The sequence below is a fragment of the Musa acuminata genome, unplaced genomic scaffold (assembly GCF_036884655.1).
Source record: "Musa acuminata AAA Group cultivar baxijiao unplaced genomic scaffold, Cavendish_Baxijiao_AAA HiC_scaffold_1077, whole genome shotgun sequence".
Lineage (NCBI taxonomy): Eukaryota > Viridiplantae > Streptophyta > Magnoliopsida > Zingiberales > Musaceae > Musa > Musa acuminata.
Window position 1 is genome coordinate 2,022,610 of NW_027021291.1, and position 14,047 is coordinate 2,036,656.

The 14,047-nt window shown below is 49.5% G+C and overlaps 2 pseudogenes; one reads left to right on the plus strand and one right to left on the minus strand.

The window, feature by feature from the left end:
- On the minus strand, positions 1-10,303 carry LOC135666274 (ATP synthase subunit alpha, chloroplastic-like; annotated as a pseudogene).
- Positions 5,311-7,596, plus strand: LOC135666247 (LRR receptor-like serine/threonine-protein kinase GSO1; annotated as a pseudogene).
- Positions 10,304-14,047: the final 3,744 nt, after the last annotated feature.

Here is a 14,047-nt window from a genome sequence, read left to right on the forward strand (position 1 = left end):
TCACGTAGTCGGCGCACCGCCTGGGGCCATAGTCGCTACTTCGATGGCGCGGGCGGGGAGCTCCTCAATCTCTGGCCATGCCTCGGGGGTTTGTCTTGACGCCAGCTTAGCGAGCGCATCGGCTCGCTCGTTTTCCTCCCTCGGGACATTAGATAATGTAAAGTAAGGGAACCTCGCGGTTAGGTCTCTTACCCGTGCCAGGTACTTGGCCATGGTTGCGTCCCGAGCTTCATATCCACCGTTGAGCTGTTTGGCCACAAGTTGCGAGTCGGTGAGGACGTGTATTGCGTTTACCTGCATCTCGAGGGCCAGCCTTAATCCCGCTAGGAGTGCCTCGTATTCCGCCTCGTTATTAGTGGCTTTAAACCCGAAGCGGAGGGAACGCTCGAACGAGCGTCCGTCAGGGGCGAGGAGGACCAGCCCCGCTCCGGCACCACTTGAGTTAGCTGAGCCGTCCACGTGTAGGATCCAAGCCTCGGGGGTTTGCTTGGGATCTCCGTCCATGGGAGCCAGCTCCGCGATGAAGTCGGCCACCGCTTGGGCCTTCATGGCGGTCCTGGGTGCGTAACTGATATCATGTTCACCGAGCTCCACGGCCCATCGGAGGAGTCGACCTGCAACATCGAATTTTGTTAAGACCTGCCGGAGAGGCTGGTCGGTGATGACTTTCACCGGGTGCGCCTGGAAGTAAGGGCGCAACTTCCGAGCCGAGAGCACCAGGGTGAGTGCGAGTTTTTCTATCGGCGGGTAGCGCTCTTCAGGTCCACTCAGGACGTGGCTGACGTAGTAGATCGGTAGTTGCGGGTCGGAGCTTTCCTTGACAAGGACGGAGCTGACCGCATGCGGGGAGGCCGCTAGGTAGAGTCCCAGCTCCTCGCCGGGGGAGACAGAGGTGAGCCGAGGGAGGCTGGCCAGGTGCTGCTTTAAGGCCTCCTCGCATTCCGATGTCCATTGGAAATCCTTCGGGTTTTTGAGCGCCTTGAAGAGCGGGAGGCAGCGATCGCCCGCTCGGGCGAGGAAGCAGGACAGGGCGACAAGTCTTTCGTTGAATCGCTGTAGGTCCTTAACCGTCCGGGGGGTCTGCATATCGATTATTGCCTGTACCTTCTCTGGGTCGGCGTCGATTCCTCTCTGGTGTACAATGAATCCTAGGAACTTCCCGGAGGTGACGCCGAAAGCGCACTTTGTGGGGTTGAGCCGCATGCGGAACTTGCGTAGCGTGGCGAAGGCCTCGGCCAGGTCGGCAAGGTGCGTTCTGGCCTCTCGGCTTTTTACGATCATGTCGTCTATGTAGACTTCCATGTTTCTGCCAATTTGATGGGCAAACATTTTGTTTACCGTCCTCTGGTATGTGGCCCCGGCATTTTTTAACCCGAACGGCATGACCTTGTAGAAGTATATCCCTTGATCGGTGAGGAAAGCCGTACGTTCTCTGTCTTCGGGCGCCATCCTGATCTGGTTATACCCTGAATAGGCGTCCATGAAAGAGAGGCGTGCGTGTCCTGCCATCGCGTCGACCAGCTGGTCGATCTTCGGGATGGGATAGCAGTCTTTAGGGCACGCACTATTGAGACTGGTGTAGTCAACGCACATCCTCCAGCTTCCATTGTGTTTCTTCACGAGAACTACATTGGATAACCACTGGGGATACTTGGCTTCTTCTATGAAGCCTGCCGCTAAGAGTCGGCCCACCTCCTCTCGTATGACGCGTTGTCGGTCAGGGGCGTGGCACCGGGGTTTTTGTTTCACTGGGCGAGCGTCAGGTGGGATATTGAGATGATGCTCTGCGACCTCTGGGTCGACCCCCTCCATGTCCGATGGGGACCAGGCAAAGATGTCGGCATTTTTCCGCAGAAGACCGACGAGCTGTTCCCGTTCCCGTTCGGGCAATTCCGATCCGACCCTTACCGTTTGGCTTGGCCGTGCTTCCTGCAAAGGAACGTCAACAGTGGATCCCCTCGGCTCGGGATGAGGAGCCAGTTTCTTCGCTTCCCGCGGATCTTCCAAGGGCGCCCCGGCCCTAGTTCTCTTGCCCAATGAGACGGAGGTAAGGTAGCAGCGCCTGGACTCTCGGGGGCTTCCGGTGGCCTCCCCGACCCCCTCACGAGTCGGGAATTTGACGGTCCTATAGTAGGTCGAGACGACGGCTCTGACCTTGTTGAGGGTCGGTCGACCTAGTATGGCATTGTAAGCGGTGGGAAGGTCGACCACCAAGAACGTAGTCATTACGGTCTTCGATCTTGGCGGGGTCCCCACGGTCAGAGGCAAGGTAATGGCTCCCAGGGGCGATATTGAATCTCCCGTGAAGCCGGTGAGTGCTGAGCAGATCGGGCTTAAATTTTCCCTGGCCAGGCCCAGCTTCTGAAAGGCACTGAAGTAGAGTATGTTGGCCGAGCTTCCCGTGTCGACCATGATTCTCCTCATTTGCGCGTTGGCTACCCTTGCCGATATCACCAAGGCATCGTCGTGGTCGGGTCGCTCAGCAGCTCCGGTTGGGAAGGTGATCTCGGGCTCGGGCTCGTGTCCCGAGGCTTCGTCGGGAGCGGACCGGGCGTACGCCTTTCTGCCCGACATGGAATTTCCTCCGGATGCGGGGCCTCCGGCTATGACATCGATGTGTCGCTCGACAGGGCCTTCTAGGCGAGGTGACTGCTCCTTGTTCGGCCGGAGGTATTGGCCGAGATGACCTCTGAGGATGAGCTCCTCGATTTGTCTCTTCAACTCGTAGCACTGCTCAGTGTCGTGCCCGTGTTGTCGATGGAATCGGCAATACTTTGAACGGTCTGCGAGCTCCCGCGGGTTCTTCATCGGGTGAGGGTCCCTGAGCATCCCCTTCCCTCTCTCGTGTAAGAATATTTCAGTCCGGGAAGAATTCAAGGCGGGAAGAGGAGGCCTGGGGTCGGGCCTGTCCAACTTTCGCCGGGAGGCGGTAGGTTGTTGCTGTCGGGGCGATTCTGACTTGACCTTTTTGTGCTCCTCCCGCTTTCCAGCCATCCAGGTTTCCGCGGCGATAAACTGACTGGCACGTTGGAGCATTTCGGGGACCGCGACGGGGGGCCGCTCCACGAGTGACCAGAAGAACCTGGAGGGCCGCAGGCCAACCATGAAGGCCTGCATCAAGAGAGAGGGGTGAGCATCCGCTAGTCCCCGGATTTGTGTTGTAAATCGGTTCACAAAGTGGGAGAGGGGCTCGTCCTCCTTCTGGTTGAGCCCCAAGAGCAACGCCATGGACGGCTTTGGCCGGGCGTACGTCAGGAAGTTAAGCTCGAAATCCTTGGCGAGCTGGTCGAAGGAGGCGATGGTCCCTGGCTTCAGGCCGCTGTACCACGCGCGGGCTGGTCCCCGTAGAGTCGTCGGGAACGCCCTGCACATCAGGGCGTCTGAAGTCCCGAATAGCGCCATCTGGGCCCGGAAAGCAGCCACGTGGTCCGCCGGGTCGGCTGCGCCGTCGTACGCATCCAGTGAGGGGAGGTGGAAGTGCGGCGGGATCGCCTGGTCCTGTATCTCGGGGATGAACGGAGATCCTCGGTGTCCGTCCGCCCCGAGCTCTCCCTTTGACTTACGAACTTCCTGTTGTACCTCGTCAAGCCTTTGACTGACGAGGCACAGCTGAGCTCGTAGAGCGTTCGTCGAATCGACAGTCGGAGCCTCAGGTTCGGGATGGCTCACCGTGTCCTCTGCTTCCCGACTCCCGGGATGAGTTGTGGGGTTTCGAGGCGAGCCAGGAAGTTCTGTGAGTGGCACGTGGGTCCGGGCGGGGGGCTCCTGTTGCCGCGAAGGCGGCGCTGCCTGCGAAGACGTTCGCTGGGAGACGATGGTCTGCACTATGCTTGTCAAAGTTCGGACCTGGTGGGCGAGGTCATGAAAGGCCTCAGGTGGCACTTGCGACGGGTCGGCGGGTGCACCGCCGGGGGGCGCCAAGCCCGGGTCGTTGAACAGTCGCCAGTAGCGTTCTGATACCGCTGCGGGGCGTTCGTCGTGGGTTTCGTCACACTATTCCCATAAGGCGGGGAGCTCCGTATTTGAGGATCCGCCGAGGTGGATTCGTTGGTCGCCTGACATTTGGATGCGGCCCTCCTTCTAGCGCCAATCTGTTACGGTAAGTAACCTTTTAGCCGCGACTTCGGGGTTGACGCGGCTGATTCAAGGCTCCAAATGACTCGGATCAGACGTGACTCCCTTTGAAGTCCCGGGGCGGCGGATGCGGGGGATCTTGCCGGGGAACTCCGTCTTGTCGAGCAGGCTTAACAGCGGTCGGGTACCTGCACACAGGTCGGGTCGATAGCTCGGCCCAACCCCTCCGATGATCAAGTCAGTGCGAGGAAGTATCGTGTTTTTTGGCCTCCCCCTTTCCCCCATGTCCGATGGGTATTTATACAAGGGTTTTGATGTTACCTGATGGGCCATCCTGCAGGAGGGGGGCCGTACCTCTGATGGTGTCTGTCGTCATGGACGTTGCGTGGAGAGCCGAGCTTCGGCAGGGTGAGGGGAGCGTCGGTCAGCCGAGGGGGTCTGGGTACGGTGGGTGTGGGCTCATGTCGCGTCGTTATTAACGTTCGTTCTGGGACAGTGTGCCGCACAGGGCGTTCGACGTGGGGGGTGTATTACGTCAAATCCGGGGTGTTACGTCAGGCCAATTTTTTACCCCTATCAACAGGCATTATAGAACTGGCGCAATCGAGAAATAATAGATCAGTGTTAGTGAGATGGCACAGAGAATCTATTCGGTCGAAGAGAGGATCACTGTCAAATGACCAACCATATTTATAGTTCATATCACTCGAATTGAATTGCTTTCATGCATCTCAAAGCACGCATTACCTTGATTTCTGCATCTAGCCTCTGACCTGTGGGCGCTAGCCGTCTGCCATTCCTCTCCTTTGCCTTCTAACAGAAGAAATCGTTCGCTTCCTAAATGCCTGTGTGCAACGATATCTAATCAGTATCAAAGCCTTGTAGAAACAGCCAGATGATCCAATGAGTTGAGGTTCCCCCAACCTGCAGTTTGCTGTGGTGAGTGGTTGACAGCCTCGTGCGCCATCACAAGTACACACCCTGGAAAGGCAGGCGAAGGCAAGTGAAGCCCATCGACTCCGACAGCTCATTAGGTGAGAAGGAAGGAGATATAATACTCCATTGGGACAGAGAGACGCCCCTATTCTTTCTTCTCTGGTCCCATTAAAGTCAGCAGCGCCACTTCCACCATGGGGCGTCTGAACCCAGGCAAGCTTCATGGGGCCTCACCCCAGTTTCCTTGGAGACCGTTCATGACTGCAGCAGCAGACTCCGTTTCCACGCCTAATTTGCTGCTGCATCTCCACATTTCTGCCGACCTGAGAGCCCATTAAAGAAGTAGAAACTGCGAGGAAATGGTCTCTTAAGAGACCCTCTGCTGCCACTTTCATGGCAGTAACGAATGCTTTTCGACTCCAGTTTGATCCACCGCCTTTTCATTGCAAGTTCTTCGACTGGGGAGAACATCGGTCGACCCTCGTCGATTCTTTCACGTAAGAGATGGATAACATGCAGCCGCTGTGCCTCGTCTTCCTCTTCCTCTGCTCCACCCTGTTGCTGCAGTGGTCGCAGGGATGTCACCCCCACGACCGTTCGGCCCTTCTCACCTTCAAGGCCGGCATCACCGCCGACCCCTCCGGCCTCCTCCGCTCCTGGGACTCGGCCACGGACTGTTGCTCCGCGTGGGACGGCGTGGCCTGCGACGCTGCCACTGGCCGCGTCGTCAACGTCTGCCGCCCTGGCCTCTCCTCCGGGCCCGACTTCATCTCCGACGCCTCCATTGCCGGGAGTCTCTCGCCTGCCCTCGGCGACCTCTTCTCCCTCCGGTTGCTCGATCTCAGCAACCTCAAGCAGCTCGCCGGCCCCGTTCCACCCGCCCTCGGCCGCCTCTCCCGCCTTGAACACCTCCTCCTCGACTCCAACCAACTCACCGGCTGCATCCCCTCCGCCTTCGCAAACCTCACCCGACTCCGGAAGCTCTCCCTCGGCAACAACCGCCTCTCCGGATCGCTTCCCCCTTCCATGTTCACCTCTCCATTTCTTTCCGTGGTCTCTCTTTCCAACAACAGGCTAACCGGCGGCATCCCGGCATCCATCGGGCGGGTACCTGCAATGGAGGCACTAGACCTCCATGGCAACCACCTCACCGGCTCCATCCCCATGGAGATCGGATTGCTGCGAAGGCTCACTGTTCTTGATCTTTCAGAGAACAAGATCTCCGGCGGCATCCCCAGCTCCATAGGCAAGCTAAAAAACCTGGTGGTTCTCTACTTGAACCAGAACCGCATCACGGGAAGCATTCCGCCTTCCATCGCCGGTATGGTCTCGCTGCAGTTCTGTAGGATGTCGGAGAACCAGCTCACCGGGAGCATCCCGGATTCGATCGGCGGCCTACCTAGCATCGAGAGACTGATACTGGAGAACAACAAGCTCACCAGTCAGCTGCCCGCCGCTATAGGACGCCTCGCCACGCTCACGGACATCTTCTTCTCCAACAACCGATTTACCGGCAGGATCCCTTCCAGCTTCGCCAACCTGGCCAATCTGCAGACGTTAGACCTGTCGCGGAACCGCCTCGGTGGTCCAATCCCCGCCGAGCTCTCCCGGCTGCGGAACCTCCAAGAGCTGGATCTCTCCTTCAACTCCCTGATGCACTTGGGCAGGCCGCCGAGCTGGCTCGGCCAGATGAACATATTCAAGCTTGTCCTGGCGGACACAGGGATCTCCGGTCCGCTGTCTGACTGGCTGTCGTCGGCGTCGTCCATCTCGATCCTCGACCTTTCCAGCAACGGACTGGTGGGGGATCTCCCGCCGTGGATCGGCAAACATGACCGGGCTCTCGTTGCTCAACCTCTCCAACAACACTCTGCATTCGGGGATCCCGGAGGGGTTCAAGAACCTGACGCTGCTGATGGACCTGGACCTGCACTCCAACGAGCTGTACGGCCGGCTGCGGCCAGTGCTGGCGAAGGGGACGCAGGACCCCTTGGGGCACTACCGGACGCTGGATCTGTCACGCAACCGGTTCACCGGGGGGCTTGACGAGGGCGTGGGGGAGCTGGCCGCGATGGACACAGTAGAGAGGCTAGTGGTGTCGCACAACCCAGAGCTTGGCGGCGGGATACCGGCGTCCATGGCGAGGCTGGCGGCGCTGAAGGAGGTGGGGATGGCGGGGAACGGGCTCTCCGGGAGCATACCTGAGGGCGTGCTGGACCTCGCGCGACTGACCGAGTTCGATGTGTCAGATAACAGGCTCAGCGGTCGGATACCGCGCCATCGGGCTCCCTTGACGGCGGAGGGCTTCAGAGGAAACACGGGGCTCTGCAGCGCGCCTCTCCCGCCATGCAAGCTGTGGTAACGAGCCAAAGTACACAGGAAGGAGTCTCAGATTTAATTTCCCGATGTCAAGGTGACGGAGAACAAAACAAAACTTTCTTGTTTGACAATTCATGGAAACGTAAGAACGGCTTGCACTTTTTTCTTTTTCGTTTTTTGGAGTCCAATTGTCTATTAAGGTGAGGAATCTTAATATATCAAACTATATAATATAATATAAGGCTACATACTTACATAATTTATAGAGATTGATGAATATATCTATATACTTGAGCTCCTCCAATCGAACAATATCCATGTGTTGTGTCAGTCGACGTAATAAAATCTGGTTCAAACCGTTTTCAGTTAGATTTGATTAAAATAAGATAGTTTGAATCGTAATCGATTCAAATTTATTTAATCGATTCGATTAATTCGATTCAATTAATCAGTTTATAATTAAAATAATTATATATATATATATATAATAAATTAGTTCAATTCAATTGATCCGAACTGAAATCTTGGTTAGGTTCAATTTGAACACCTTTACCATTTATGGCTTGCACAATATTTTTCTAATAATATATTTACAAATATGTGTACCAAATCTAAATCTATGATTATATAAGAGGACCTCGATAAAATGAATATTTTTTATGTTTTTATTTTCATCACAAGTAAATTTGATTAGGTTTTACACTAATCTCCAATCTCCAACCGATGTTTAAGAGTGGCAGAAGTCATGAGATTGTTAAGAAGAACCGTTTAATAGTCAAAATCATATATCATGGTCTACATCGACTCAAAATATTTATCATGGTATTAAGTTTCAATTATATATTGATCTGATATTTAAGTTTTTTTTTCACTTAAGTTCAGTTTACGATCATTCGAACAAAAATCCTATTTATCATGTCATATCGTGACAAATCTTAGTTTTAATGTCACTCCAATGTTTAACCGGTTGACAACGTTGTTTTTGCATTAGAGAAACCGTCAAAGAAAGGCTGCTACTTTCAACGACACTTGCAACGAGCATGATCTCGAACGGAAAGCAAACAGTGGAAGAAAGCCGATCAACCAGAAGCTTCACATCAAGAAAACAAACAGTTCGATCCAACCCTCCATGGGAACTAATCAGGCAAAGTAAAGGATTAGCTTCTTCGTAAATGAAGTGAAATCCATGTCCCAAGTGCCACTCCAAAGAAACGCAGCTGAAGGTGATCCCACCCTAATCACAGACAAACCCCATTCCAAGATCAAGAACCAAGGAAGGAAGCCAATTCAAGAAACCTTTGAGAGATCGGATTTACCTAAGAAGCCGATGAACGTTCAAAAGAAATTCTACTTCCTCGGTGAATGACTTGGTAGAAGATATAATTTCTTGAAATTTAGGTTTATTGTTTTTTAAGTAGTTACGTAACTGATTGATAAATTTCTTTACCTGTCCAATTTCTAGCGGATCAAGATATCCATTCGCTCCGGTATAAATAGTAGCTATCTGTTCTTCCACTGCGAGAGGGTCTGATTGGGATTGTTTAAGCAACTCGCGTAATCGTTGACCTCTTGCCAATTGATTCTGAGTAGCTTTATCGAGATCAGAAGCGAATTGTGCAAAGGCTTCTAACTCTGTGAATTGCGCTAGTTTCAATTTTGATTTGCCGGCTACTTGTTTCATGGCTTTAATTTGAGCTACGGATCCTACTTTGGAAACGGAAATACCCACATTAATAGCAGGTCGGATTCCAGCATTGAATAGATCGGTAGATAAGAATATTTGTCCATCTGTAATGGAAATTACATTAGTAGGAATATAAGCTAAAACGTCTCCGGATTGAGTCTCAACTATCGGTAAAGCGGTCATACTTCCTTCACCTAAACTAGAATTTGATTTAGCGGCTCTTTCCAAAAGTCGTGAATGCAAATAAAAAACATCTCCTGGATAAGCTTCACGACCGGGAGGTCTTCTTAATAGAAGACATTTGGCGATAAGCTTGTGCCTGTTTGGAGAGATCATCATAAATTATTAAAGTATGTTGTCCACGATACATAAAAAACTCAGCCAGAGCCGCTCCCGTATAAGGAGCGAGGTATTGTAATGTAGCAGGTGAATCCGCCGTTTCGGCTACCACAATAGTATATTCCATCTTTCCTACCTGAGCCACAGAAGATGCTTTTTGACCAATAGCTACATAAACACACATTACATTTTGACCTTTTTGATTGAGAATCGTATCTGTGGCTACGGCTGTTTTGCCGGTCTGTCTGTCTCCAATAATTAATTCTTGTTGACCGCGTCCTAGGGATCATCAAATCAATGGCAATAAGCCCCGTTTGAAGAGGCTCATATACAGAACGTCTAGAAATAATACATGGGGCAGGAGATTCAATTAACCGAGATTCAGAAGCTGAAATTTCACCTCTCCCATCAATAGGTTTAGCCAGAGCATTTATAACACGACCCAAATAACCCTCACTCACAGGTATCTGAGCAATTCGTCATGTTGCTTTTACGGAACTTCCCTCTTGTATCATCAAACCATCACCCATTAATACAACGCCAACATTATTTGATTCCAAATTCAGAGCAATGCCTATTGTACCCTCTTGAAACTCTACTAATTCACCTGCCATTACTTCATCAAGACCATGAACACGAGCAATTCCGTCGCCTACTTGAAGTACGGTACCGGTATTCACAATCTTTATTTCTCTACTATATTGTTCAATACGCTCACGATTAATATTACTAATTTCGTCGGCTCGAAGGGTTACCATTAGTGTTTCTTTATTCTTTTTAGGAAGGAAAAGAAAAAAATAATGCCTAAACTATAACTAAAAAAAGAAGGGCTAATCAGTTATTTCTTGCATGGCCCTGAGAATGCCAATATTAGCACGGATCGTACGGAAATGTAACTCGCTATTCAAGCAACTATTCAGAGCTCCTTGTAAGGCTTGTTGGAAAACTCGTTGTCGGACCTGATTAATCGCTCTTTGTTGTTCAAACTGAAGGGTTTCATTTTTGTAATTTTCTAATTGTTCCAAACTATTACTAGTGGCATTAATCAAATTTTGTTTTTCTCATTCTATTTCAGAGTATCCATTCATTCGATACTCATATGCTTCCATTTCCACTTTACATAAGCGAGCCCGGGCTCTTTCGAGCTGCTCAATGGCCCCTTTACGTAATTCTTCCGAATTTCGAATAGTATTCAAAATCCTCTGTTTTCGATTATCTAATAAATCATTTAATGAAAGTAGATTATCTTATCATTAATTTCAAAACTTCCATGATCTCTTCCCAAACCAAACATGAATCTTTCGATTCATTTGGCTCTCACGCTCAATTATTTATTTTATTTATGGTGTGGGTATTCCCATATCTTTTTTAATGTTTTATTTATGGTGTGGGTATTCCCATATCTTTTTTAATGTAATGAGCCTACCCTCTCTTTTCTGTTTGTATTCAAAGATGTCAAAACTGATACAAGACCAGAATATCAGGAGGACTCTTCCGACTAGACCAGACAAAAATCTAGAATTGTCAACAAAGTTGTTTCTTTATTTGTATTTTATTTATATTTGTTTTGTATTTTATTTATCATTTTCAATTTTAGAATTCTATTTCATTTTTCATTTTTTAAAAATGAAAATAATAATTATTATATTTTTTTATTTGTTTCTTCAAGTCCAAAAATTCCTTTTTTTTATACATAGGTCGTCATTTTGGCATTAGATAAAAAAAGCAAAGTGCTCATTTTTCTAGTAAATGGTTCAAATTCTTTTATCGATACGAGTGTTCTATATCAAATCAAATAAATTACCAACTATTTTTTTTTAACCATTTCGTTACTAACGTAGTGGTAGAAGTGGTAGAAAGAGTACCATGTTTTACCTAGACTTTAAACAATTTAGCTTTAACCATGTTAATGGTCTCACATTATTGGTTGATAGAGAATCAAAGTGGATTTACCAATAAGTCACGAAATGCTATGGTTCTTACATATGATTTCTTAATTTATTCAGAAGTAATTCATCGAGATCGTGCACCTTTTTCCTATTTCTCCTATAAATACCATAAATAAAGTGCAGCCGGATGGATCCAACCTATTCTTGAAATACACAACTCGCACACACTCCCTTTCCAAAATAAATCAATACACCAAGCACTACACTTAGATTTATTGGATTTGTTGCTAAAATATCGGTATTAAACCCGAAACTCCCGGCAGATGGCCAGTGACCCAAGGAAACGAAAGAATCGATTACATTTTTCATATGCTCCCCTCTCTTATGGATAGGACTAACAAAGAACAGAGTTCTTTTTGTATCACTTCACTCGCCTTTTTTTGATCGATTTCTTTGTTGAATCTTGTATTTTGATGATGAAACTACTTGATATATGTTTATGATTTAATCTGCGGTTTGAGTAACGCAGGATGCTTCGATCAGGATGAGACAATTAAAGCAGGAAAATCATGTTGTGCCGAAGGAACATGTCAGAAGATTGGACGTCGGGCCGGTGGATCGGTCGACGTATCGACAGAAGGCTTCGGGCCGTGGAATCGGGCATCAGGCCAAGAAGAGCGGGTATTGTGCCAAGGATATCGGAGTTGCGGAGTCAACTGGCTGATTGGGCAATAGGCTGCAGGAGAGGACGATGCACCGAAGAATCGGACGAAGCGTCGAGTGACCAATGACATGTCGGACAACTTGGTTAATTGCTTAGGATTAATTGTCTCGATCGAAGTTTTGTTTTATTGTGCAGGATTAACTATGATAACGATGAAGACATAAAGCGAAACAAAGTGTCGGAGTCAAGCGCGAAGGATTTGTTGCGAGTTCGAGAGTTCGACGGAAGTCCGAAGGTTCGTCGGGAATGCTACCGGAACTAGCCGAGAATGAGTTGGGAGCTTGCCGAAGGGTTTTTCGGAAGCTCGCCGGAAGGTTCGTTGGAAGTTCGCGGAGCTCGCCGAGAAAGATCGGAGCTTGCCGAAGAAGCTCGTTGGAACTCGCTAAGATCAAATCGTGAAGTCTAGAAGCTTGCCGGGAGTCCGCAGAATGGTTTCCGAGAGTTCATCGGAAGACCGCCGGAAGTTTGCCGGAAGCTCGCCAGAAGAAGTCTTGACTTGCGGACTTTGTAATAGCTTAGAAAATGTCTTTAAAATCATAGTTAGCATGTTAATTAGGGTTAGGATTAGGTGTTAATCCTATAACCCAAGTAGGGGCCAATTAGGCTCAAGTTCGGACTGGTTTGGGCCAAGTTTGGAGCCAAACCAAGTGAGCTGAAATAGTGAAGGAGGTGCAACCGCCCCAGGCAGGAGGTGCAACCGCCTGGGCTAAGTCTCCCAGTGAGACTGGGCGGTGCAACCGCCCCAGCCAGGAGGTGGCACCGCCTGAGCTCAGTCTTCGAGCTAGACTGGGCGGTGCAACCTCCCTGACAGAGAGGTGGCACCGCCTGAGCTCGGTCTTCGAGCTCTGGCAGAGAGGTGCAACCGCCTCAGTCAAGAGGTGGCACCGCCTGGGGCTCAGTCTCCGAGCCAGACTCAGGCGGTGCAACCGCCCCTGACAGAGAGGTGCAACCGCTTGAGCTCAGTCTTCGAGCTCTGCCAGGCGGTGCAACCGCTCCAGTCAGGAGGTGCAACCGCCTGATCCCGGAATTCCAGGATTTGATCGTTTTGAGCTCCAAATTTGAACTGGGTTGGGGCCTATAAATACCCCACCCATTCAGCACAGAAAGCACACAGACCTACACCGAAATCTTGATCCTTTTTGTGATTCTAAGAGCTCAAAATTGTTGTAAAGCCTTTAAGTCTCCTCCTTCTGTTCTTCAAGCTTTTGAGTTGTAAAGTGAGGAGAGAAAGGTTCTGTAAGGGTTGTCTCCTGAGCCCATCAAAAGGAGTGAAACTGTAAAAGGGCAGTTGGCCTTCGCCTATTGAAGGAAGGCCTCTAGTTGACGTCAGTGACCTCGTCGGAGGAGGAAGCCAAAAGTGGAGTAGGTCAAGACTGACCGAACCACTCTAAATCTCTGGTTTGCTTTTATTTCGAGTACCTTATCATTACTGCAAACCTCCTACATAGCTACTGCTCTCTGCGCCTTTACGAACAAGTTTCTAAGTGCTGATCTTTCCAAATCTGCATTCAGACGTAAATCGGTGTTTTTCGTACGATCTTTACATTGCAGCTTACGTTTGCGTTTTGATTCTGCAAAACTGTCTTCTGCGCTTTTACGAACTAGTTTCTAAGTTCAGATCCGTTTGAAACTGTTTTAGACGCAAACTACGTTTAGACGTAAAACTGCGTTCAAACGTAAAACTACGTTTAGACGCAAACTGCGTTTAGACGTAAAACTGCGTTTAAACGTAAACTGCGCAAACTGTGTTTAAACATAAAACTGTGTTTTAGACGTAAACTACTTTTAAACATAAAACTATGTTTAGACGTAAAACTGCGTTTAGACGCAAACTGCGTTTAGACGTAAAATTGCGTTTAGACGTAAACTGAGTTTAGACGCAAAACTGTGTTTAGACGTAAACTGCGCAAACTGTGTTTAGACATAAAACTGTGTTTTAGACGTAAACTACTTTTGAACGCAAAACTATGTTTAGACATAAAACTGCGTTTAGACGCAAACTACGTTTAGACGTAAAACTGCGTTTAGACGTAAACTAAGAGCCATTACCTCTAAAACACAGTTTACCTTGCCTCTGCGTTC